This window comes from Pongo abelii, chromosome 22 (genome assembly GCF_028885655.2).
Source record: "Pongo abelii isolate AG06213 chromosome 22, NHGRI_mPonAbe1-v2.0_pri, whole genome shotgun sequence".
NCBI lineage: Eukaryota > Metazoa > Chordata > Mammalia > Primates > Hominidae > Pongo > Pongo abelii.
In genome coordinates this window covers 26,374,725-26,400,212 of record NC_072007.2, presented here as the reverse complement: position 1 = coordinate 26,400,212, position 25,488 = coordinate 26,374,725, and the positions used below count along the sequence as shown (strand labels likewise).

The 25,488-nt window shown below is 35.0% G+C and overlaps 1 protein-coding gene across 6 annotated transcripts in view; it reads right to left on the bottom strand.

Annotated features, from left to right (window-relative positions):
- The window catches only part of LOC100936428 (uncharacterized), a 600,254-nt gene that overhangs the window by 29,877 nt on the left and 544,889 nt on the right, over positions 1-25,488 (bottom strand). For 4 of the 6 annotated variants that reach the window (XR_008517430.2, XR_008517435.2, XR_008517431.2 and 1 more), the window contains exons 6-7: positions 20,066-25,162; positions 7,414-7,507 (exon numbers count right to left, since the gene is read on the bottom strand). The gene's annotated coding sequence lies outside the window, so the exon portion shown is untranslated. Of the gene's footprint in view, positions 1-3,631; positions 7,508-20,065; positions 25,163-25,488 lie in introns of those variants that run through there. The other 2 variants (XR_002912766.3, XR_008517428.2) reach the window with 2 other exon arrangements.

Here is a 25,488-nt window from a genome sequence, read left to right as displayed (position 1 = left end):
ATTTGACAAAAATTAAATTTAATGCAAATTTACATGAACATTCAAAACAGAAACTTTTTTTTACACTGTAATTATCAGTAAATGCTGTCACATCGGTTTCTGAAATATACCTTCCAAGCCTCCCTAAGTAATTGCCATTTCTTTATATTCAACTGAATTTTAGGTTCTTGAGTAAAACTCTCAAAATATGAGTTTTATTGATTCAATAAAAACTAGCCCATTCATTGGTAAAAGCTGCATTTCACGTTTCTATTAATATTCTAATCAGAATTATTGTCATAAGAAACAACACAAAAGCAACTTAAGATAGCTAATTTCATGGACCTGATATATTACAAAATATGAAACAAAAATATAAGAATCCCATTTGATATAGGGTTAAGCTTCAAAATAGATAAGGAACTCAAACAACTCAAGAGCAAAAAGCAAATAATCCAATTTAAAAATGAACTAGAAACTTGAATAGATGTTTCTCCAAAGAAGACATACAGGTGGCCAGCAGATATATAAGAAACAGTTCAATGTCATTAGTTATCAGGGAAATGCAAATCAAAACTGTGATGAAATATCACCTCACATCTGCCAGGATGGCTATTTTAAAAAAAAAAAGACAAGTATTGGTAAGGATGTGGAAAAATTGGAACTCTTGAACACTGTAGGTGGAAATGCAAAATGGTGCAGCTATGGGAAACAGTATGACGTTTCCTCAAAAAATTATAAATAGGCCAGGTGTGGTGGCTCATGCTTGTAACCCCAACACTTTGAGAGGCCGAGGTAGGTGGATCACCTGAGGTCAGGAGTCGAGACCAGCCAGGAGTCGAGACCAGCCAAATTGGTGAAACCCGATCTCTACTAAAAATATAAAAAAATTAGCCGGGCGTGGTGGCAGGTGCCTGTAATCCCAGCTACTCAGGAGGCTGAGGCAGGAGAATCGCTTGAACCTGGGAGGCAGAGGTTGCAGTGAGCTGAGATTGCATCATTGCACTCCAGCCTGGGCGACGAGAGAGAAACTCCATTTCAAAAAAATTGTATTTATATATATAAATAAAACTAGAGGAGTGAGGGTTAAAAATTACATATTGGGTACAATGCACACTATTCAGGTGACAGATACACTAAAAGCCTAGACTGCACCACGATATAATTCATCCATGTAGCCAAAAACCACTGTACCCCTAAAACTATTGAAAAAAAAAGTTACCATATGATCCAGCAATATCACTTTTGGCTGTATATCCAAAAGAGTTGAAATCAAGATCCCAAAGAGATACTAGCACTCCCGTGAATAGCACAATGCAGGAGTATGCACAACAGCCAAGATGTGGAAACAACCTTAATGCCCATCAATAGGCGAAATGGATAAAAAAATGTGGTATACACAATGAAATACTATTTAGCCATTAAAAAAAAAGGCAATTCTGCAATGTGGGATGACATCGATGACCTGGATGACACTGTGCTAAGTGAAATAAGCTAGTCAAAGAAAGACAAACACTTTCTGCTTCCACTTACATGATATATCTAAAATAGTCAAATTTGTAGAACCAAAGGGTAATCATGTTGTCAGAAGCGGGGGAAAGAGGAAATGGGGAGTTACTATTCAATGGGCACAAAGTTTTAGTTAAGCAAGATGAATAAACTCTAGAAATCTGCTGTACGATGTTGTGCCTATCATCAATGATAATGAACAGTACACTTAGAAAACCTGTTGAGTGTATATCTCATGCTGAGTATTCTTACTACAATAAAATAAAACTTTTAAAAAAAGAATCCCATCATATGAGATGTGCAATAATCCTTGACTTAACTTTGTACAGAGTATCTTACTGCTATTGCTCTGCAAAATTATAAGCTTGAAGTTGCCTACAGCTATGATTTTCTTTCTATTTATTCATTTATTTATTTATTTATTTATTTATTTATTTATTTATTTGAGCCAGAGTCTCGCTCTGTCACCCAGGTTGGAGTGCAGTGGTACAATCTCAGCTCACTGCAACCTCTGCCTCCGGGTTCAAGCAATTCTCCTGCCTCAGCCTCCAGAGTAGCTGGGACTACAGGTGTCCACCATCATTTCAGGCTAATTTTTGTAGTTTTAGTAGAGACAGCGTTTTGCTGTGTTGGCCAGGCTGGTCTTGACCTCCTGACCTCAAGTGATCCAACCATCTCAGCCTCCCAAAGTGCTAGGATTATAGGCATGAGCCACCACGCCTGGTCTATGCTTTTCTATTTTCATAATAACGGCATCATTTTGTCCAAAGGTTCAGGCTGCTCCAGGTTCCTAACTGTGGCAAGTTAGATATTATATGAAATAATAACTTTAAAATTACATATTAGATGAAGGAGCTTAATTAAAACCTAGAAACATTCTTTTTTTAAAAAAAAATGGTAACAATAATATATCATAATGAAGCAATATGTTACAGTAAGCAAAATGTTTATATTCTTCCTTTGGGGGCAAAAGCAGCAGGAAAATAGAAGTACAAGAAGTGGGTCAAAATTCCCACATTGCATTTGGTGCATTTAAGTAACATTTTTCTGGAAAAACCTCTCCAATTCCTGATACAAAATTAAAATAGATTCAAGGAACTTCAGAATTTGAAGATAACTAGTTAAACTAATATAATACAGCTCTCAGAATTCAAAGAAGATATTTTCTAACAGCTTCAAAACAATACAGGTCTAATTTTAGTGATGTTTTACTGAATAATTGGCATATTTATACATAATACCGTAGATTTGAACAAAAAGCATCAATGTAAATGGAATACTAACTATATTTAATTAACTCCAATCAATATATAATGGGAAAATGTATTATTTCATTTCTATCTAGTGAGATATGAGATTAAAGTTCTGTCATAATGTGCTAACTAACTATAAATTAAAGACTACTAATTTTTCCAGGTTTGTTTTTTCATAAGAGGAATCAAAAAGGCACTATAGAGGTGGCTTTTCAAAAGCCATACATTTTTGAAAAGCCACAAATAATTACATAATTTCCCCCCATTCCCAAGAATACACATATACTTATGTTTTGCAAAGACAACTGACATTTCACATTGTGTCTTCATAGTTTTATCTCAACTCTGCTTCCCAGGATATCGACAGGGATGAACTATTTTCTTAGAGTAGGCTGGAATGCCTCATTGTGCTCCACCACAAGAAGCCCCCAAAATTCTGATGCTTTGAATTGCTCCTGTTATCTGGTCCATATTGGTTTACTTAAGGGTCAAGGGTCATCAAAGAAGTCCAGTTCTAAAACAACACTCCTCATTCTTCATTCTGACAATAACCAAGTATTCCTCCTCTAGATTGGAGAAGGTCTAAATACGTATCTTGTATTTGTTCAGGGAATTCTTCTTGCTGTTATCCAATTTCAGGTACATGAGTAGAATAATCGATAGTCTGATATTCACTTGGGTAATGCTACTCAAACTTGCTCAGTTAATGGAATCACTGATGGTTAAGGTTGGTTTAGTTTTATTTTTTATTTTGGAAAAATGTAATGATGACTAATTTTAATATATGTGCTTGAATATTTGATTTTTAGATGACATAACCATAATATATAGTTTTAAAATCACAAACATCCTCCCAGTAACTTCAATAAAGTCAGGATCTCTATGTTCTGTTGGGATTTATTACAATGTCATTTATTATCTGTTTTCATTAAAAAAATTTAAAAATTTCTGTCCTTTTTCTGTTATTTCTTTTTTATTTCAATTTTTATTTCTATTTTCATGAACACATACAATATTATTTATGAAGAAATCTTGCTAAAAGAAAAAAAAAAGGAATCTGATTAAAATATTTCTGCCTAGCTCAAAGCTTACAGAAAATACAGGAAAGAAGAACATTACAGCATATTTCAGAATGAGAGAAACAATAAAGGACAAATAACCCAGTTTCATCAATAAATAAGTTGCAAAAGATTAAATGAGAGGGGGAACCTATAGATTAAAAGGAACTTTAGAAACATATATCAATCAAATAATCCAGGGAGTTAGGAATGAGCGAATGATGTTATAAATGAAACCAGATTGGCCATAAATTGATATAATTTAATTAGTTGAACCTGTATGTGTGATAAGCACATAGAGGTTCATTATGCTATTCTCTCTAATTTGCATATATCTGGAATTTTCATAATAGAAGTTTTTAAAAACAAAAGCTATTATTTACTGTGAACAGAAAGCCAAAAGAAAATGCAGCAAATAAACATATGGAATAATTCATTGAAAACAGAGAAAACTCAACTGATTCAGTAATATTTGGACAACAGGGAGGATTCTGCCCAGGACTTGGCTGGTGTTCCACAGATAATGTTGATCTAGAACAGAGAGCCCTCAAGAAACAGAGCAGATTCAAAACTTCAAAACTAATGTATCTGAATTATGTGCTAATAGAAGCATGAGAAAAATATCAACATTAGCTAGAATGTAAAGAGAAATGCTTCCTTTTTAACTTTATTTCACAGACCAAACACTAAGTCATACCTTTTACAGATGTGCAGAAAGCGTTATAGATGGAGGGGAATGCGTGGAGGAGGTTTGAGAGTAAATGATTCAGAAAGCACTTTTGTAGTATTCAAAACAGCATATGTTAGTCTTTTCTAGCAAATACTGAGTGTTCAAACCTAAACTGTGTGTTAATGTCTTTCAAGGTCCATATACTTTTTTTTCATTAATTTCTGTTAGATGGATGCCCATTTTGGAATCCAGTTACCCAAACTGTTGTCAATATTTTTGCCTTTTATTTCACCAGTTTTGCACAACTGGCCTGGAGCAGTATTGTATGTGACCAAATAATAGAAGGCATCCATATTACTACTTCTATCTGAGTGTTTGCCTCGAGACTTGAGTGGAAAACTTTACCCTTCTGTTGGCCCATCCCTGGTCTTAGAGTGTATTAGTTGGGATTATAGTCAACTTGAACCTACTATTCAATCAATAATTGAACTATTCTCTTAAGACGAATTCTGTTTAACACTGAAGGACACTAACACAGCTTGACCCTTGTGAAGTGTTGTGAAGAGCTGCAGTCAAGTGGAGACTTCTTTTATTCTGGTTGGAGTATTTTGTTGCTATCTTTACCTTGAGCTGGGCAGAATCGTGAATAGCTACAAAAAAATTCCTTTATCTTTCTTGCTTCAATGTTAAGAGGCCTTATTAACACAATGACATTAAAATTGGATTGAGTCTGTAGCTAAACATTTAATTTTAATGCTTGCAATAACTTAAACTAAGATGATAATAGCTACCATTTACTGAGTATGTATTTTAACCAAACACTGAACTTGAGAGCTTTCTATACAGCATTATATTTATATGCTTTTTCATTATTTGTTGGCATTGCAAAAGATTATCCAGCCAATTGCTCCTATCAAGCCCACTACTCTTTCCTCCAGACTCTGCAATGGCAGTGAGCAGAGCTATTGTAGCTTTTAAATATGTGTTCAGCAGTGGCCTGGAACCAGCTCATACTGATTCAAGAGACTGTCTTTTCCCAACTCTACATTAAGTGACATCATATTGGTAGTTTCAGATGGCCAGGATGGGAGAATTTACACTACAGAAATCAGTAAGAGAGCCAGTTGCTAAACACTTACCAACACATTGCTGTATGCAACCCTCATTCATTCTCCAAGAAGAAATTTTGTCATTGGGAGTATCTGACAAGGCCCAGTTATTGCTACTTTAGAGACAGTTTAATGTTAAGACCTGACTCACTTTAAAGAGATAAAAGGAAAGAAATTGGGCTCAATAGTCATGTCACATGTAGGTGTTCCACCCTCCAACCATCCCTGAATTTGTCTCATTTCTCGAAAGAACCAGGTGAGGGAGCCATGGTCCTATGGGCATACTTTCAACAACTTGGGAAGAGGATTTGGGGAAGACTCTCTAATTCAAGGGTCAGCAAACTACAGCCTGTGGGCTAAATCTGCTGATTTCCTAGTTTTATAAATAACATTTTATTGGAACACAGCCACACCCATTTGTTTATGTGTTGTCTAGGGCTGATTCCACACCTCAACAGAAGTGCTGAGTAGTGGCGACACAGACTGTACGGTCCCCAAAGCCAAAAATATTTACTATCTGTCCCTTTACAGATAAAGTATTCCATGAGTGGCTGAGGTAGGGATGTGCTTGGTATATAAATGGTGCTTTATTCTGGATTTAGTTCATGTAAGAATGAGGTGAGAATAAGCTCAATTTCTTTGTTTTTTCTCAATCTGAGGAAGAGACTTGCAGAAATCTAAACTACGTGCTTAATTTTATCCTCGTGTACTCATGCAAGTTCATCATTTAGAGGAATAATTGCATTCATTATGTCACAGAAACATTCTTGTACTGGCTTCACATAGGTTGGGCTGCCCAGACACTCTACCTGGATATCTTTATTCAAGGTATTCATTTATTTTTTCATTCAACAAATGAATCTAATATTTATTAAAGCCCCAATATTTATTAAAGCCCTACTAGGTTCTGGGCACTATGGGTATACTCAGGAATAATCAAGGCTCCTGTTCAAACGGAGCTTATATTTTACTGGGAACAGCATATACGCATATACTTATTTGCTTGTTGTCTAACATAATATCAGGAAGTGATAAGTACTATGAAGAAAACTTAAAGCAGGAAAGGTGTTTCACAGTTAATGGGGTACTTTTAAAGATGTTTAGGAAAGGTATCTCTAAAAAGATGACATTTGAGCAGAGAGATCAGAATAAAGTAAAGAAGCCAGTCATGCATCCCTGGCAGAGAGAACACAAGGGCTAAGGCTCACTAGCAGGCATGGTTGGGAAAAGGCAAGATGGAGAGTGAAAAAGGGGAAGAGTCATGAGAGACGATGCCAGTAAGGTAGACGGGGCAAGGTCATACCTGGCTTTGCAAGCAAGGAATTTTGCATGTTATTCTTATGACAGGAAAAACCACTGGGAAATTACGAGGAGGGTGCTGATTTAAAATAATTTACACTTTAGATTAGCACCCTCTCTTCTTTGTGTAGTGGAGACGACTGTGGTTGATAAAGGAGAAGACTAGTTATTATGAGGCTATTGCAACAGTACAGGCAAGAAATGACCTGAGTTTTTTGGGCTTAGGTGTTACCGGGAACCATGAGAAGGCAGTTAAAAGGATTTTTGATCAAAAATGCCTGCAGACTTTCTAAGTCCTCTTTATAATTGAATGCTAACTTAGTTCTTATTACATGGAACAGAGATTGGGGAAGAATTTATACATTCATTCAACAAACACTTACTGATCTTTAATATGAAAACAACAGCTGCTATGTGCTTGAGATTAGAAGTTAAAAGAAGGTCTGTGGTCTGTTCAGCGGAAAATAATGCACAGCAATCAGTTCCTCACATATTAGCTCCCCTTTTTACTTTTTAAAAACTCTTCCCATTCTGACCTCAGCCTCCTCCATTAAGTTTTCTGCATCCGTGGGACAACTCTGGGGCCATGGCTGCTCCTTGAGGCTGCTGCCTTTGAGGTGCTCTTGTCATCTAGAGTTCGAGAATGAAAGGCACGGATTAAAATAGAGTACAGTCTATGAGGGACATATGCCTGTGCACATGCGCGCACGCGCGCGCACACACACACACACACATCGTAAGTCCAATATGCAATTGTTGAATCTTCTAATCTTCCGTTTCACAAATTTTACCTATCACTATTAACATGATTAGGTGATCCTTCAGCCAATTAGGGTATGGAATTCCTTTAACTCATGTTTTAATTCTGGTAAACTCAACTGTCCCTTTTATTTTCTTACCTTTTCATGTTAAGCTTCTAGGTGATACACACTAAAATTTTTAAACAGATTTCCTTGAAGGTCTTTCCCATGGTTTGACATACAAAGGCACATCTTCTCTTAGTAATTCCACAGCTCTCTGTGTTGCCATGGATATTGTGAATTCAATATCTGTTCCCAAAGTTATGCTTCTTTGTCTTAAACAAAGGGCAGCTATTTAACTGATTGAAATCTTCCAAATACAACATGCAAAAGTAGCTAGTTTTCCAAGCCAGCAAGATTTAAGCCCTGAGTGAACATTTTGGCATTTAGTAGAGTGGTAGCGGTGTTCCCTGTCATATGGGTCTGCCTGTGACTCCAGTGGAACCTTTTAATGTCAGCTATAATTCAGGGTACATAAGAGAAGAGAGAGGGGTGTCAATGAACTGGTAGACAGTTCTCAAAGCTGAGAATAAAAGTACCCACCTAATATTTCTGAGAATAGAGGTTTTGAAATTGAAATTCTGTGGATTCCTAATTATAACAAAAGAAATTTCAGTGTGACTTAAAAATTATTAGAGACTCAAGGAAATAATATGACTACAAAAAGTTTCATGTAGTATATATAAAATACATAACTATATATTACATTGTTGTTATATTTTTTATTTTGAAAATGCTCTATGTGTACAACCTTAACTATATTTTCTTTAGTGTTATACTAAAGATAAAAAATAAAATGAAGACTTGGTAATCCTCCTCAAGGTATGGGTGAGATACACTGGACTTCCTCTATCACACAAGCGGTGCTTAGGAGTGTGCCAGAGGAGCTTGGAAGGGTTAAAGTTTTGTCTGTGACACTGAAATTGAGGACAGCTGTAGGTCATATTCACGTCCCAGTCACAGGAAAATGAACCTGTGAGACAGAACCTAATTATCTGCTAAACCAAAAGCCAGTCTCAGTTCAATAACTTACGACAGAGCTAGCAGCCAGATATAGTGTTACCATGGCAACTTTGGAACAAGCTCCACTGCAGTTGAGAATAAGGAGGAAGGGAAAGAGAGTGTAACCCTAAATGTGCTGTAGCCGTTTGATCTCCGACAAGTGGGTCCATCTAGGAAACCAGGTTATTCTGTATGTGACTGCCATTGTCTATTCACTTTCATATCTGCTACAATTATTGAAAAGGAAAATGCAATTACAATGTCTTCTAGGCTTAAAAACGACTCCACTCTTTAATGGCTAAATGGGAATTAATTTTAAAGAGAAAAGTATAAGCTTCCTCTTTCTCCTCCTTCATGCCATCCCTAAATACACATAAAGCAGGACACAAAGGGTGAGAAATCTTGAATACCTCATCATTGTCATGAATGAGGTTTGTGTCCATGAAATTCACTGTCAACCCTATTTTCCTCTGCCTCGCAAATGCCAAGATATTTTAAGGAAAAACTTTCAGGAATTGAAGCAATACCATTTGCTTTTCTAAGGGGTAGGAGTAGAACTGGAGAGTAGAAAAGAGAATTTGTTTGTTTTTTTTTCTGTGGATTCTGCCTAAACTTTCAAGTGAAATAATTTCCTTGGGATATTGAGATAAGAAGAATCAAACATTAGAGAAAGGAAAAAGCCCTGTCAGGTTGGTCATCTTTCTTCTTGCCAGTTCACCTTCATAGTTCCTTCTGGAATATCACTGGAATTTCAATGTAGGAGATGATATGGCTTTATGCACATAAAAACTTCAGAAACCAGTTACCATGAATACTGTAACAACAGCATCTCACTAAAAATATTAGCAGGTAAGAAACAAGAGCTTATCATACAACCACATGCACTTTGAGGAAGAATTCAGAAATACATTCCTCTATTTCTTTTTCATTCCCAATGGAGGCAAATCATGCTAAAGCTTGTCAGTTACAATTGTTGGATTTCAACATATTTGACAATTTTGGTATGTCATTAATGATGTAATAAGACACATGTAGCACATAATGTTATCACTTGGGGTTGCTATCCAGCTGTAATACCAAATTGAATCACATAGATATCTATGTATGAACATATAGATACAGCAGTGTGTTTCTTTATGTATAACTCATAAAACCATTGGGTTTGGAATAAGGAGAGAAAGGAATACAGAGCTGAATAATATCCTTTTCATATGCATGAATAACTTTGCAGTAATGCAAATGAGAAAACACAAAATGGAAAGTAGGTTTCTTCTAGCAGAAATATGACTAAGAACATAGCCTGAAATTTGCCAATAAATTAGACTCACTTATGATATCTGTGGATTTTCTTTAAGATGTCACATCTTTTAAAAACACTTTACCCTACCCTATTATATTATATATTCAGTATATAATTATGTAAATATGGAAATCCACAACTTCAAATTCCTTTAAACTGCCACGATGCAAGAAAGGGAGCTTTAGGATTGTACGACAGAAGGTGTGTTGAGGTGTGGGGGCAGAAAAGCAATACAAAGGGCAAAATCAAATTTCTGATTAATTTCCAGGTAGAAGTAACCTAACCTCTGCTTATGACCCTAACTTAATTTATTTTCAAGTAAATGAAGCCAGAAAGTATACCCCTTTCTAAGATAGATGTTTCTGAGATCAGATTATTAAAAGGCTTGCAAAGATACCAACTAAAACAATGAAGTTCAATACATTCTTTGGATCCTGTTACTCCTAATATAAGTTTTTCTCTTAATCTTTTCACTTATATAAATTAGTTAGGAAAGTAAATGAAGCAATTTTATCAGAAAAACATCTGAAAGAGCTATTGATTCAAATGCTTTTACATTTTAGCCTTATCACACATGATTAGCTTGCAGATATGAGCTTAGTAATGATGCAAAGCACCAAATTTCACTGGATTCTCTGTTCCACTTGAATTCTCGGGAAAGATATTAGAAGCACTAACAAAGAAATCATTCTTTTTTTTCTCTTGGTGTGTTTAGTCAATGATTTTGAAAAGATGTGCCATGACAGTCTTTCTGAACTGTTTCTTCACACATTTTCTTTAGCACCATCATCAATATTTCTTACAGGCTTGTGGGTAGGTGTGTCTCTGTGTGTTTGTGCTTTGTGTTTTGTTGTTGTAGTTTGTTTGTTTTTAAAAGTCTCACTGTCACCCAAGCTGGAGTGCAGTGGTGCGATCTTGGCTCACTGCAACCTCTGCCTCCCAGGTTCAAGCAATTCTCCTGCCTCAGCCTCCCAAGTAGCTGGGAGTTATGCACCACCACGCCTGGCTAATTTTTGTATTTTTAGTAGAAATGGAGTTTTGCCATGTTGGCCAGGCTGGTCTCAAACTTCTGACCTCAGGTGATCCACCTGCCTCAGCCTCCCAAAGTGTGAGGATTACAGGCGTGAGCTACTGCGCCTGGCCTGCTTTGTTTATTTCTAATTATAATCCTAAAATACTAAGTGAGATCTGTGTGAAGCATATGCTCCAACGAGCATAAAGGCCTTGATATGTTCAATTAACATTAAAAAAATACAATACAATAAATTGTAGCTGAAACTAATTTTACAACTTAAAATAACTTGCTTTCCATATGGAAGGTATTTAATGTATTTGTTGACTGAGTAAGTGAATAAATGAGCCTATCTGCTAAGGATCAAGTACTTGATTATCTGCATAAAGACAAAAGAAGAAAAAGTAAAGTCTGAATGAACCTTAGAAAAAACAAAAAAGACTATGTCCTATGCTACCCCTGGATAAGCTCCATGAAGAAAAGATTCCAGTTTTCAAGGTTCTTAATTCACTCACTGAAAAGGAAAAGAAAATCTAGAACAATAGTTGTTATTACTATTGTATCTACAATATTAAAATGGACTAGAATATTCTAGAATGTATGAGAATTTAGTGTATAATAAAGGTGGAATTACACATCTCTGATTTTCACTCTCTCCCCTAGAGGTTGTAAAACTAGCAGTGAAATAGGGAATATTTGCCTATATTCAATTTTCTCTTTTCTCTCTAGGACACTAGTGACCACTAGTGTAAAACTAGGAGTGAAGTAAGGAATATTTGCCTATATTCAATTTTTTCTTCTCTCTCTAGGATACTAGTCTCTTCACTGACCCCAGTCTAGAAAGTACCATGGTGTTCTATATGATGGATGACTACCTTCAGATCATATCCTAAAGTCTTCTCTATTTGATAGTTAACTATGATAAGTTCTATGATCCAGGTCTCTAGGATTAGGCTAATATTTCTGGACATAAACTTTAGAAATTAAAGTAAAACCATTTTTTTTTCTTGTGAGTCTATCTCTTCCAAACCAGACCAATTTATTTAGAGCTCATTACACTTGCTATAAATTTAAAAAACAATCTACCAGTCACTTCAAATCTTCTGTTTATTCTATTCTTGATTGCATCTTCCTTCCCATGAAAGAAATAAATGTTATAGATCAAATGAGCGGAGAAAAATAGAGCAACAGCATAATGTTAGGAGGTAATTATTTTGGTTTACGTTTTCCAGATATCATTCAACTGTACAGTCAATCACTTGACTGTTAATTCTACCTTCTAAATTTTCTCTGATCCCTCTTTGCCTTTCTAATCCCACTGCCATCACCTTCATTCAGGCCATTATCATCTGTTCCAATGAATATACCCAGGGAATCACTACATATAATTATATGTATGTATATTTATCAACATAGTAGTGTTTATATTAGTTAAAAATAAGGTGGAAGTAAATTCAATGTACACCTGTGAGCTGACTGGTTAAATAAATTATATTAGTGTATTATAAAACAATAACAAAATAAGCATATGATAAAATAATATGTGGGAAAGTATTCGGTATATAACAATTGAAAAACAAGTTACAAAAGATTATAACAATATTGAGTGCATGTATGTGATGGCGGAGAGAGATAGAGCACATGAGTTTACATTGTATGATAATAGGAGCTATTCTCTGGCTGATGAGACTAATAGTTGTTTTTGTTTTTCTATTTAGTCTGGAATTTTTCATTTTATAATTTTATGAAATGAACATTTCCTATCATTGATCTGTAAGACTTTATTTTGTTACTTTTTCTTTTGTCCTTCCCTAGACTTTAATTTATTCTGTAAAAAACCTAGTTATCTTTAGATAATGTGAAAATATCTTAAATTGTTTTAAAATGGTTCAAGACCAGTAGGTTTAGTAACATTGCAATAGGTTTAACTGCATTTGCAACCAGTAATATTATGTTTCCAGTTGAACCTGGAAGGGTTCTAATCTTTTCAGGATATGAATCACCTGTATAAGACAGGTGTTAAAATGTGTCATAAGATATGTTATAAAGAAATCTGTACATCTTTCTAAGCAAAATATATTATTTAAGGAGAAGGTTGAGATAAATGTCCTCATATTATGGTTGGGTTCATTTATTATCAGATGCTTCAAAATTGTTGATGTTCATTATGACAGGTTGATAGTTTTTCTTCAATATCTACCGCTTTTTTTCTTCTGATTTTTAGCTGGGTAAATAACTACCTAGAATTAAGTCTGCATTTTCATGCACCCCTCCGTTCCAAAACTTTGTGTAACTTGTGATTAAGTTCTAAGGACATAGTAGATTCTGTTTATAAAAATTCCAAATTGTTTTCTTAAAAGGGAGTGCAGTGCCTTTATTTTTCTCCTTGCATTTCTACTAGAGCAACAAGATGGAAGCAACCTGATCCCTAACTTCAAAAGTGTTCAACTATGTTTCTAGAAGAATGATTTCTGAAGCTATGTTAGTCATCTCGAAATTTTTCACTACTGCTTCAACATCTTCCTGTGGTGCCACATTCATACCACGCCTAATATCAACGTTCTATTAACTGAAATACAAGTCTAAGGGGAAGTTAATGTTAATTCACAAAAGGAATATGATGATTCTAATTCTTTTAGTATCAACAGGTAGAAAAACTTTATGAAATCTTCTCTACCTTTCTTTCTTGACACAAATTTCATCCCTATGCAATCTACTCTGTCATTAAATACTTCCAATTGTAGATGCATGAACTTTCTCCCCTTTACTTCATACTAACTGGCCCTAGTAGTTCCTAATTTTGGGTGATTTTAGTCTTTGAAAATATTATATACATGATTAGATCACCTTTTCCAGAAAAAAAATAGACATACACTCAAAATATTACATGCGCTCTCATGGGAACATAAAACCCCAAAAGTCTAGGGACATGTGAAGTTCATGTTAGGAAACCCTGGTTTATATCTCCATTTTTGTTCTTCCTACACATTGCAATAGTCTTTATTTCTATCTAATAATCCCTTATATTTTCTCATTTCAGCATTCTCTATCCAACTCTTTCTCAATTTGTGTGTTAGCCAGTCATCTAGGAGCTTTTACAAAACACACCTGCACATTCTCTACCCCAGACCTAGTGAGTCAGAATTTATGGGGTAGGAAAAATGGTGTGTCTACATAAAGCTTGCTCAGTAGTTCTGACAGGTCCTCTGGATTGGAGTATTAAGCCATATTGACTGGAAACAGATTAATCTTGCACTTTACATCCTTGCGTCTGTCTCCAAATATTTAAAAGGTCCTCAGTGCCTACTTCATTGTAAAATTGCACAATCCCCAGGAGAGCCTCCCTGACCTCTGTAGCTACTCCATCAACTGATTTCAGCTTACTTTTTATTAGGCACTCAATTACTAACTTTCCAACAACGCACCTAACTTTGCAACAACATTCATTGCCAAACATAGCCCAGCTTTCCTGTTCCTGCACATTTGTATACACTGTATATTCTCCCAGAAACCCAAGCCCTTCCATCACTGTCTCTAGAACTCCTTCCTATCTAGGGACCAGCTAAATGCAGCCTCCACCAAGGAACTGTTCTTGATTTTCAATGACTAAAATAAATGCCTTTTCAGGCCAAGCACAGTGGCTCATGCCTGTAAGCCCAGCACTTTGGGAGGCCGAGGCAGGAGGATCATGAGGTCAGGAGATCGAGACCATCCTGGCTAACATGGTGAAACCCCATCTCTACTAAAAATACAAAAAAATTAGCTAGGTGTGGTGGCGGGAGCCTGTAGTCCCAGCTACTCTGGAGGCTGAAGCAAGAGAATCGCTTGAACTCGGGAGGCGGAGGTTGAAGGGAGCCAAGATCGTGCCACTGCACTCTAGCCTGGGTGACAGAGCGACTCCATCAAAAAAACAACCAACCAACCAAAAAACAACAACAACAAAAAATGCCTTTTCTAGAATCCTGAAACATCAGAACGTTGTGTTTACATCTCCTTTGTGGATAGATCACTTTCTGACTTGATAACTTTTTTGTTTTTTAAACAAATTATCATAAGAATGTATTTTGTAAAGAAGGAATTCTAATTTTATTTTATATTTCCCACCTATGTAGCATAGGATCATGTTCCTTTTTCTTTTTCTTTTTTTTTTTTTTTTTGACGGAGTTTTGCTCTTGTTGCCCAGGCTGGAGTGCAATGGCACAATCTTGGCTCACCACAACCTCTGCCTCCCGGGTTCAAGCGATTCTCCTGCCTCAGCCTCCCGAGTAGCTGGGATTACAGGCATGTGCCACCATGCCTGGCTAATTTTGTATTTTTAGTAGAGACAGGGTTTTTCCATGTTGGTCGGGCTGGTCTCGAACTCATGACCTCAGTAGGATCATGTTCTGTATAGATTATGAATGAATGAATAGATGGATAGAAGGATGAATAAAAAGATTTAAGGGTTGGGAATCCTGTTTGTAACTGTGTGTAATTTCACTGGTTCATAGGGCTTTACAAAATAATGAATTTAACAATCAAAGTTTATCTGTTTAAAATTATGATTTGAGACAAAGTTGAGGACTAATAATGAAGATGAAGAGAAATCATCACAAGGCATTGTGGTAATCCCTCCATACTCAAAAAAGAGAGATAGGTAAGGTTAACATTTTCTATTAATATTGTGTCTAGAAGACCAAGGCTTTACTGAGCTTAGATCACTCTTGGAGAGGGATCAAGACAAAACACCAGGAAAGAAGAAATGTCTTCCCCTCCATGCTTTTAAAGAAATTGTAGTATTCTTCTAAAGGAGAAAGATGTAACAGAGTAAGTATATTAAAAATTTTAAACATTCAGTGCCAAGCTCCTAAAAGCCCTAAAAAGAATTTCTTTTCTTACTAGTAAAGTATCAAATTATTTCTACGTCACTTGGGTCGAATGGCCAAAAGATCTGATGCAATTTAATGCAAGGTCCCATCTAACATAATTAAGTACTTATTAGTCATCATTGGCTCTAGAATACTTAAAATTTAAAGCTTAAAACTTTCTTGTTATGTCTAAGAACATAAAAGTGAAAATACTTTTCAAAAGATTTTAAGTTTCATTGAGACCTGCTTGATTGAAGTGCAAAATCACTTAATAATTGCTAATATTTATTATCAGGTAATCAAAGGTTAATCTGGATACGTGTGTACACAGCTTGTACTTTTCAATCAGAGAACATTTTACAAAAGTTTTGCAAAACTAAATAGCATTGGCTGCTATTGACATTTTAAAAACTATCAGTGCTTATTAGTGATTTTTCTTACATAAAACTTTAAAAATCAATTTTCTCATGTTAGGAATGAAGAAGGAAATAAGAATATGGTTTTATAGCTTTAAAAAGTCATAATATAACACTCAAATAATCCTCTGATGATCATGAAAATCCCAAATAAGTCTCAAGAAGACACAAGAAAAGGCTTGGAGTAGTCACCCAAGATTTGTGAAATGAAATTGATTTCCATTCAAATCAGGTCTTTTACTCTTCTTGAAAATGTCAAGGTGTCAGCCTTGGCCATTACGAGACTGTGATTTATAGTTGAGACAAAACGATAGTACCAGCTGACTGTCTGGAGCCACAGTACAGTGTCTGGCAAGGCTGCCGATGACAGCCATCTCTTTTCTTAACCAATCAGCAAGGCTTAAGTAAGACCCAAGTCTTTTTTCCTCCGTCTTGATAAGGGAATGATAAAATACAATCTGGAAGATTTACTTCGTGGGAAATAAACAAGCATTGTGAAGGGAAGTAGGTTTCATTTTTCCACAGACTAAATTGCAAACATTGTTTATGGCAATCTATATTTCAGCCCTTTAGAAATACATATTCATAATAGGACCATAAACAGATGCTCCAAATATGACAACTTATTTTAATATACTGGAAGCCACAGCATAATTTTGTAATTTGATTAATTAGTAAGAAGAATTGTGAATGTTAAAATACATTTTCAAACTCTCTAAATTATATTTATGGCTTTGCTCATCTGCATCACAACAAAAGCCCAAAATGTTTTGCATTAGAACCATTATTCATAGTAAATTAATCCTTTCTCATTGAGGAAGATTCCTAAATAGTAGTTCTTGATGGTAAAATGTTAAAAACCACCCAGGTCATACTATGATAAACAAAAGAGCAACAAGGTAAAGGATAAGGAATAAGAATCTAACATCCTCATTTTATAACTGTAGCCATCATATATACATCATACACACAAACACACACACACATATGTATATATAATGAATATATATATATGTATGTATAATAGTAGTGGAAGAAATTAATTCATAAACAAAAATAAAAATTTCCAAGAATCAGCACTAATTATCTCTAACATTGGAGGTAAAAGTGGGGAGGATATAAAATTTGTTGTAAGGAAATGGCCGGTTCATATGGTGGTTAAGGATAGACACAATAGACTACAGAAAAAAATAATCATCTCTTCTTTACCAAACAATTTCTAGTAATCTTAAATAATTTTTAAAATTTCAAATTCCTAAATGAGACCAAATGCTGACTTTCCTGGTATATGTCATATGTTAAATGCTTATGGAAAGTGTTAATAAAAGTAATTAATCTCATGACACTCAAGGTTGAGATTTGCTGCAGCAGATGTTTTATAGTTTCCATGCTGTAAGAGGACATTTGGCAAAATAAACTAATGTTACTCGCACATTGATAGGTACCAGTGAGTTTACCAAGACAAACATTTTCAAAAGCCTATCAATCATCATTATACTCAGTAATTAAAAAATGTGTGGTGGTGGTTGTGTGTTCCATTACATTCCCGCCTGCTTTAAATTCCTTTCACTTTCTACCACTGACAGACCCTCACTCATTCCTCATGACCTTGATAGGCTAGTCTTCTTTTGCCTCCCTACATTGGCCATCCAATCAGAGTAGTCCTTGTTTATCAAATAAATGGATCCACATATGGGCATGTCACCAAAACAGAGCCAATCCAAGATTTTCTGACAACTGAAATTGATGTTGGCATAAAGAGAATCTTTTTGTTTGTTTATTTTTCCTGGATTCACAGGCTGTAGGATGACGCATGATGCAAGTCTGAAGTGCGTGGCCATCTTTGCCACCACGTTCAGAAAGCTTACCTGAGAATGAAGTCAACACTAGAGAGAAAGAGAAACAGAAAGAAAGAGGGAGAAAATATCAGGTGAGAGAGAGGCAGAGCCAGCAGAGGAACTTGGGGGAGGGTGGGAAGAATAGATGCATTAATAAATAAATATCTTATTTTAAGCTGACAAATTATACTGCTGAACTGATGAATTCCATGTGGGTTTCATTCTCAGGTAGAATCTCTCCACAATGGCAACAAAGATAGTCACTAGCAAGTCCAAGCCTCCATTCTCTTTAAAACTTGCAATCCTTGAGGACAAAGAAAAACGATCTTTTTTTTTCCAATATCTATGTTACTTCTAAAATAAGATATTAAGGAAAGCCTGCATGAAATTTCATTAATCAGTCAAGACCATACTGGCCTTGAATAAAATTTATGAGCAGTTTTTTTTTTTTTTTTTTGAGACAGAGTCTCTCTCTCGCCCAGGCTGGAGTGCAGTGGCGTGATCTCGGCTCACTGCAAGCTCCGCTTCCCGGGTTCACACCATTCTCCTGCCTCAGCCTCCCAAGTAGCTAGGACTACAGGCACCTGCCACCATGCCCGGCTAATTTTTTGTATTTTTGGTAGAGATGGGGTTTCACAGTGTTAGCCAGGATGGTCTCGATCTCCTGACCTCGTGATCCACCTGCCTCGGCCTCCCAGAGTGCTGGGACCTTTATAAGCAGTTTTTATAAAGAAAGAAAGTCAACATTGTGATTAATAAAATATATATTCTTATAGATGTGGGTATTCCTTATAGAAGCACATGTCTTATAGATAGGTAAATAATGGGCAACGATAATTTCTTGACTCAATCACTAAGAGATAAGGTAGGGATCACTTTTTTATCTCTTAAATTTAGAAACACATAGTCCTATTATTTATCAGCAAATTGCTCTTTCAGAGTAACAATTAAAATATTTTAAATCGTAGAGCTGAATGCGAGAAAATGAACTAGAAAGAATATAAAGTTGAATATTTTTCTTTCAAAGTAAGATGAGCATTTGTTATATGTCTAATTGCTAAAAAAAAAAAATACATTATCTCTTTGTCCCATAAATATATTTGGTTGTTTTTAGTCAGTGCACTAGGTGGCCCTCACTAGAGAACATCCTATGGAAAGAAAACACGTTTTCTTTAAACATAAGATACAATTCCTTTGAGATTCTGTTAATCACTTTTCCTCTCTAATTGAAAAAGTCACCACACAAATTAGAGTACAAATTTCATTCTTCTAGAAAGAACCTTAAAAGTTGACATTTCTTTGAACAATTGTTTCAGAAATCCTTTTTTAAGTACATTTTCATTTTCTGGCATGGCTTGAATTGAATTCTAAACTTTCTGCTGCTTGTCCTCTAAGCCCCTCTGGTGAATTTAAATAGGCTTCCCTATATATTTAGTACATTCAAGAATTCTTTGTTGCAGTGCCTGCTCTGCTTTATTATTAGAGAGCTGCCTCGGAAGTACAGCAGTCAGTTTGTTTTCTGCCATTAATAAAGAGTCTACTTTTTTTTCCCACTTCTTTGAAGAAGTTGAAAAGGCTCCATGTTGGGTGGGAGGGGGCCAGGAAGAGAGGGAGAAATGGAGGGAACTGACTGTGGTGTAATCCCTCAACAAAAAGTGTTGTCTAAAGTAGAAACCTCCCCGAGGTTTACAAATGCCCAGACTGGGCTTTAGCGTGATGTATAAGACAGTAATAAGTTAGCTACAGACTGGTCTTCCCACCCCCAAGACAAGGAAGTGTACTACGAGTAAGGCACTGCATTTCAAAATTCTACAAAATCAAATGCTTCCATTGGCTGGTGTTTCAATGCCACCCAAGTATTTTCTCAAAGATGTCCAGAAGCTGTAAAAGCAACCACAATGTAAATCCACAATTTCTTATACTTCACTTATATGTCTAGAACAAATACATAGAAGAATTTCATAAAGACCTACCAATTTGGATGTATAAACTACTAATGTTGACTCATGGCCTACGGAAAGCTAATTCAAAGGCAAGGACAGGTGATTCCACAGAGTAGTCACTTGAGGCTCACAAATCATCAGACACCTATTGACAAAGAGGGAGAAACTTCTCAGAAGAGAGGCAAAGTTAAATCTATCAATCAACACAAAAGAACCCAAAACACCTCAAAAACCTTATATGGCCAAGACAAAACCTAGGAAGTTTTTATTCTTATTTACTTGACCCAATGGATATAGTCCCTGATTATATTTACACCTGTTTTGTTTGTTTAGAAATTATTAAGGTAACAGATTTAAAGTCACATTACTTATATCAATAATGAAAAATTTAGTTCACCTTATCAGAATTTTTCACTTTTAAGTTGTCCATAAAATATGCATGAAATTAACTGTTTATGTAAAATGAAGCTATTTAATCTCAAATTCACTTAATCTCAATTACCTTCAAGTTCCACCTGCTTTCAAATTCCTACAAGTAAACTATTACATACAAGTTAATATTATTGGCTGATAATGTACTTCATAAAGTTACATTTAATATGTAGAGATGTGGAGAAAAGCAACATTTAATGAAAATTGAAGCTAGCTCATTGAAGAAATGGTGTGAATCATTTTATGAAGATATCTCAATTTTTACACTGTTTTTACTAAACCTTTCAAGAAATAAAGACATATAGGAAATAAATATGTGACCGACTGTATAGTTGGTCACTGAAAGATAAGAAAACTAGGATGATGATAGATAATAATGGTACCTAAGTTTCTGCACACTAAATATGTATTTGCAGAGCTACACTAAAAGTCTATTTCTCAAATGTTTACAAGGGCCCAGGATTTTTGTTTTAAACTTCTCTATATTAGGAACTTTGTTTTCCTTATCTAAATGCAGCCTCTAAGGGATCAGTGGGATTTGAGTGCTAAGTTAAATGTCTAGTAAAAAATTAAACAAAAGAATTCAAGCAATCAAAATGATGCCTGCATTTGCTGCCTACAGAAATGTAGGCTGCATTGCATGTGTAAATGGCAAGAAAATTTGGGCGTTAGCTAACCCTTTATATACTGCTTTTCTCAAACTCATCCAAACATGACAGCTTGTAAAACCATTTATGTATTTAAGGTGTATTAGACCAAGCCTAGGCACATGTACCAGCCTGCCCATTTGAAGAGGAGTTTAAGGCAGAACATACCCTTTCTAATTTCATTAGTAATTAACTTGTACTATAATTCTCCTGAGATACTTATTTCTCTTCAAGACACTAGTAATGCAGCCTGATGCTTAAATGATTTAAGAATATCTCTACACCTCTTCTGTAGCTCCACTGGAATACTAAAGTGTTTGGGGCTTTTATACTGAAAAAGATATTGATCCCATGAACCCTGAAATGAAATATAATCATATTTAGATTTGGCAAAATTCCAGAGTGGCTTCCTTGATGGATCCTAAAAGGCTTTAAAAAATGCTATTTTGGAAAATTGATGTTTTCCTTACAGAGATTAAAAGTTAAAAGCATGAGTATCACAATATTATCAGAGCAATACAAAAGAGACAAAAGAAAAACTAATACTTCATTGGTCTTTGGTAGATGTTGAAGTTGAATGATGATTTTTTTTTGCCAAAAAAAAAGGAACTTGAAGTTCACAGTAAATTAACAAACAATATGGGAAAGAAAATGAATCAGGCAGGGGTTAGTATATTTATGTAAAACAGTGATTGGCTATTTCAAAATTAAAATGTACAAATAAGCTGGTGTCAGAAAGGAGATGATTCCTCATTTCCACCGCATTGAGCAAGCTCACATCGGCAGCAGACACCCCTTAATATATGCGTCTGGCTCAGGCTGGTCTCCCAACCAGGAAGCCATCGAATTGTTAATATCACTGCTTTTTTTGTATGCAACACACATCATTTTCTCGCTCTTTGTTGTAGATCTCTCCTTTTTATTTTAAGCTTAGTATGATCTGATTTTCCAAATCATATCATAAAGCCCTAAAACGATATTATCCTGTGACAGCTGAGATAGAAATGCAGAAAAAGTGGCATCTGTCTATGCACATACAGCATAAAGTAGCTTATATAAACAAAGTCACCCACTTAAATCTGTATACACCTCTATGAAGTAAGAGAAAAGCTTTATCAATGATGCTCTCAAAAGACTGTTCATATAGGAGGCTTACATAGAGAAGTTCCAATTGTGCAGGATTATCAGTAAAAAACATTTTATATGTTTATGGTGAAAATGAACAAACATCACTGCATTCTCAATTCAGTTTTGGTATATTTCTTTTATGAGACAGAAGTTAATATATATAGTGTGGTTCATGAATATGATAACATTAAAAAATTTTCATGTTTGAATAACCTATATCTGATATCACTATAGCCAATAAACATCTACCCCTTACATTGTTTTGGAACTAACTTGATGGAACCTCTTATAGATATTATTTATGATCATGTTAAAACAGGTGTCAGTAAACACATACTTGTATGTGATATTCTTTTTTACAAGTACTTTCAGACCCATTGTGTGAACATTGCTATTAAATGTAATCAAGCTTCCATGTACATGTAGACACACATACATAGATTTCTTTGTATTAAGAAACTTACGGTTTTAAAAAATACTCAATTCCAACGAGAATGAGGTCAAAAGAAATAAAAGATAAATACTACCAAAACTCTTTACTGTTTATATTACCTCCTTTCATTTGGAGCTTTAAAACTTATATTTATACACACACATACACACACCTAAAATTTCAGAACTTCTAGATAAATGAAGTAGATGATATAAATAATAAAGAATCTGAATAGGTACAGTGTGCATACATGCTTAAACATATTCTGCATGCTTTATATAGATGCATATGTTTATGATATTGTTATATTAATTTTTAATAACTATGACTAATAGATGATTTGTATTCTGTAATATTTCAAGTAGGTATTATAAGAAATTTTTAAAAAGGTGAACAAAGACTCCATACAGTATTCTAAATACATTCATAAATTTATTTTAACAATGCAGAAGACACATAATTTATGGCACCCATCTAAGGCAATAGTTAAAAGAATGAAGCCACTTTGTTGCTTCTATTAAGGAAAGTCTGTCATCTCCATTTTGAATCTTCATATTTGTAACATTATTGTAAAATTTTTAAATAGATTTAGTATACTGATTCTATCTCCAAGAAAGACATATCTGATGTGGCAATGGCTATTAAACTTTCAAATATGACATATTACTTATGGTTGGAATAGTTACCTCTGATAAAACTAAAATTCTTATAAAACTAAAACTATGCAGTTCATATGCAGTTGCTAGTCAAAGCAGTTTGACTTCATAGGTGGCGTTTACTGTTTTATCTCACGTAGGCCCATGATATGTACACAGTAAACTGTAAAAATTTTTAAAAAGACATATTTTCCCAGATTATTGGTGAAACTTTCACTCTTGGACTCTCGTAACAAAATAATTGTTAGAATTTTTAAGACATATAAAGTATGTTGTTTGGATAGAAGACTCAGAAAAGCCCTGGCAATAAATACAAAGTATAAAACAGCATTCTTCTTAAATCGGTAGTAAAATCTAATAGGGTCAATAAAGAAGATTGTAAATCATGTTATTTCTAGGCCTCAAGCATGATTATAACTGTATATGACATAGTCTGAGCCATAGTTATATGGAGACATACAGGATTTATTTAAGTAGCTAATGTATATATTTCAATGCATATGAAAAGAGTTATAAATATCCCCTCTCTTCATTAACTGAAGAGATATCCTCTTATACTAGCCACCTTAAAATGCACCAAAAGAAGCATTTTAAAACACTTATATTTTAATTTTGCTTCTTACACAGGTTTCTTATATTGCTTTTGTATGATCGTTATAATACAAACGCTATTTCAGTGCAACTGTGTAATCACTTTAGAGTACAGTTTCTGACAATAGTATTTTTGGGGGTGGGTCATGGTGAAAACATTGCTGATGATAAAGAAAAGCATTGTTCTTTTCTCCTAGGCAGAATCTATGTATGTTCTTTTGTTCTGGTGGTAACTGCAGACAATCAATAAGGTCCAAAGCTGCTGGTTCCCCTCCGCCTAGGTCCCAAGAGCCTGACTTGTGATGTTACTAAAATACCTCACAAGTTAGGGTCTCAGGGACTAGGAAAAGTCTGGTTTGATGCGGTAGAATTCTTCTTCCAGAAATAAGGATAGCTTAGAAATTACAGTTGGGTTCACTTAGGCTTTTACCTCTAAATACTATTTAAAATACGTAAGTAGAAATATATATGATATATAAAAGTTAGGATGAGCTGAGTAACCACGATGACCATTTATAGACTAATTCCAGACTTTAAACTAATGAAGAATATGAGAAACAATGCAGACAATGAACAGTTAAGAGTCATTCCATTAGATCCAAAGAAAGAGACTAAACATGGGTTAAAATCTGCTTCTAGCAGATTTGTACAGCAACACCATAGCCTCTATTACATTAAAGAAGGATTATATGCCAGTTAATGGGACCCTAATTGAAATTTTGCTTCTCGTTACACTGCTATACAGCACAACTGGTAAGGTGGGCCCAGGACATATAATACTTTAAATCGGATTTAAATATATACCGTTGCAGTTAAGAACAAAACAAAAACTTTTCTGCATGTCATAATTTAATACCTCTGAAGCTTGATTTTTCTCTTTGAATCTCCAAACTATTCAGACAGCAAATATTTCCACGCACACTCTGTAGTTATTTGAGCAATGTCACTTAATAAACATGTAATTTAAAATGCTGGCAACATCATAAAAAAACCATGATTCTATTTCTTGAATAATTACATTATAAAGCTCAATACTTTTAAAAATACACAACCCCAATCCTGTATATTCACTGAATTTCCTCCGATCTTTTAGCCTTGTTTGTGGTTCGAGAACAGAATTTGTACTTTAGGAATGATCCAAGGTTTAGTAGCATAGAACGCAGGGTAAAACAATCGGACCAGCCATAATATAAAAGTCCTGGCCACAGAAGTGGAATCTGGCTCTTCTGAGGTGGTTGATCTTAAAAGGGAAAAGAGGAGGAAAAAAAAATGGAAAGAATTAGAATGTTTTCCTGTAGAACAGGTGAATCATCCATTTCCAAGTAAGCTGCAAGGAAAGCTATACTGCACAAAATATTTGCTAACTGGCCCCCCTCCTCCACCCTAGTACCACACCCCTTTCCAACCACCACCCCCCACCCCCTGTCCAGATCTTTACTCTGCCTTGTAAGACTTTAAATATTCTGCTCCATGATGTAATGCATCATTATATAAGATCTCTTTCTGTTTATCATTTGATTTCCCATACTGAATCACTTATGGCTTAAAATAAATAGTTAAAAAACA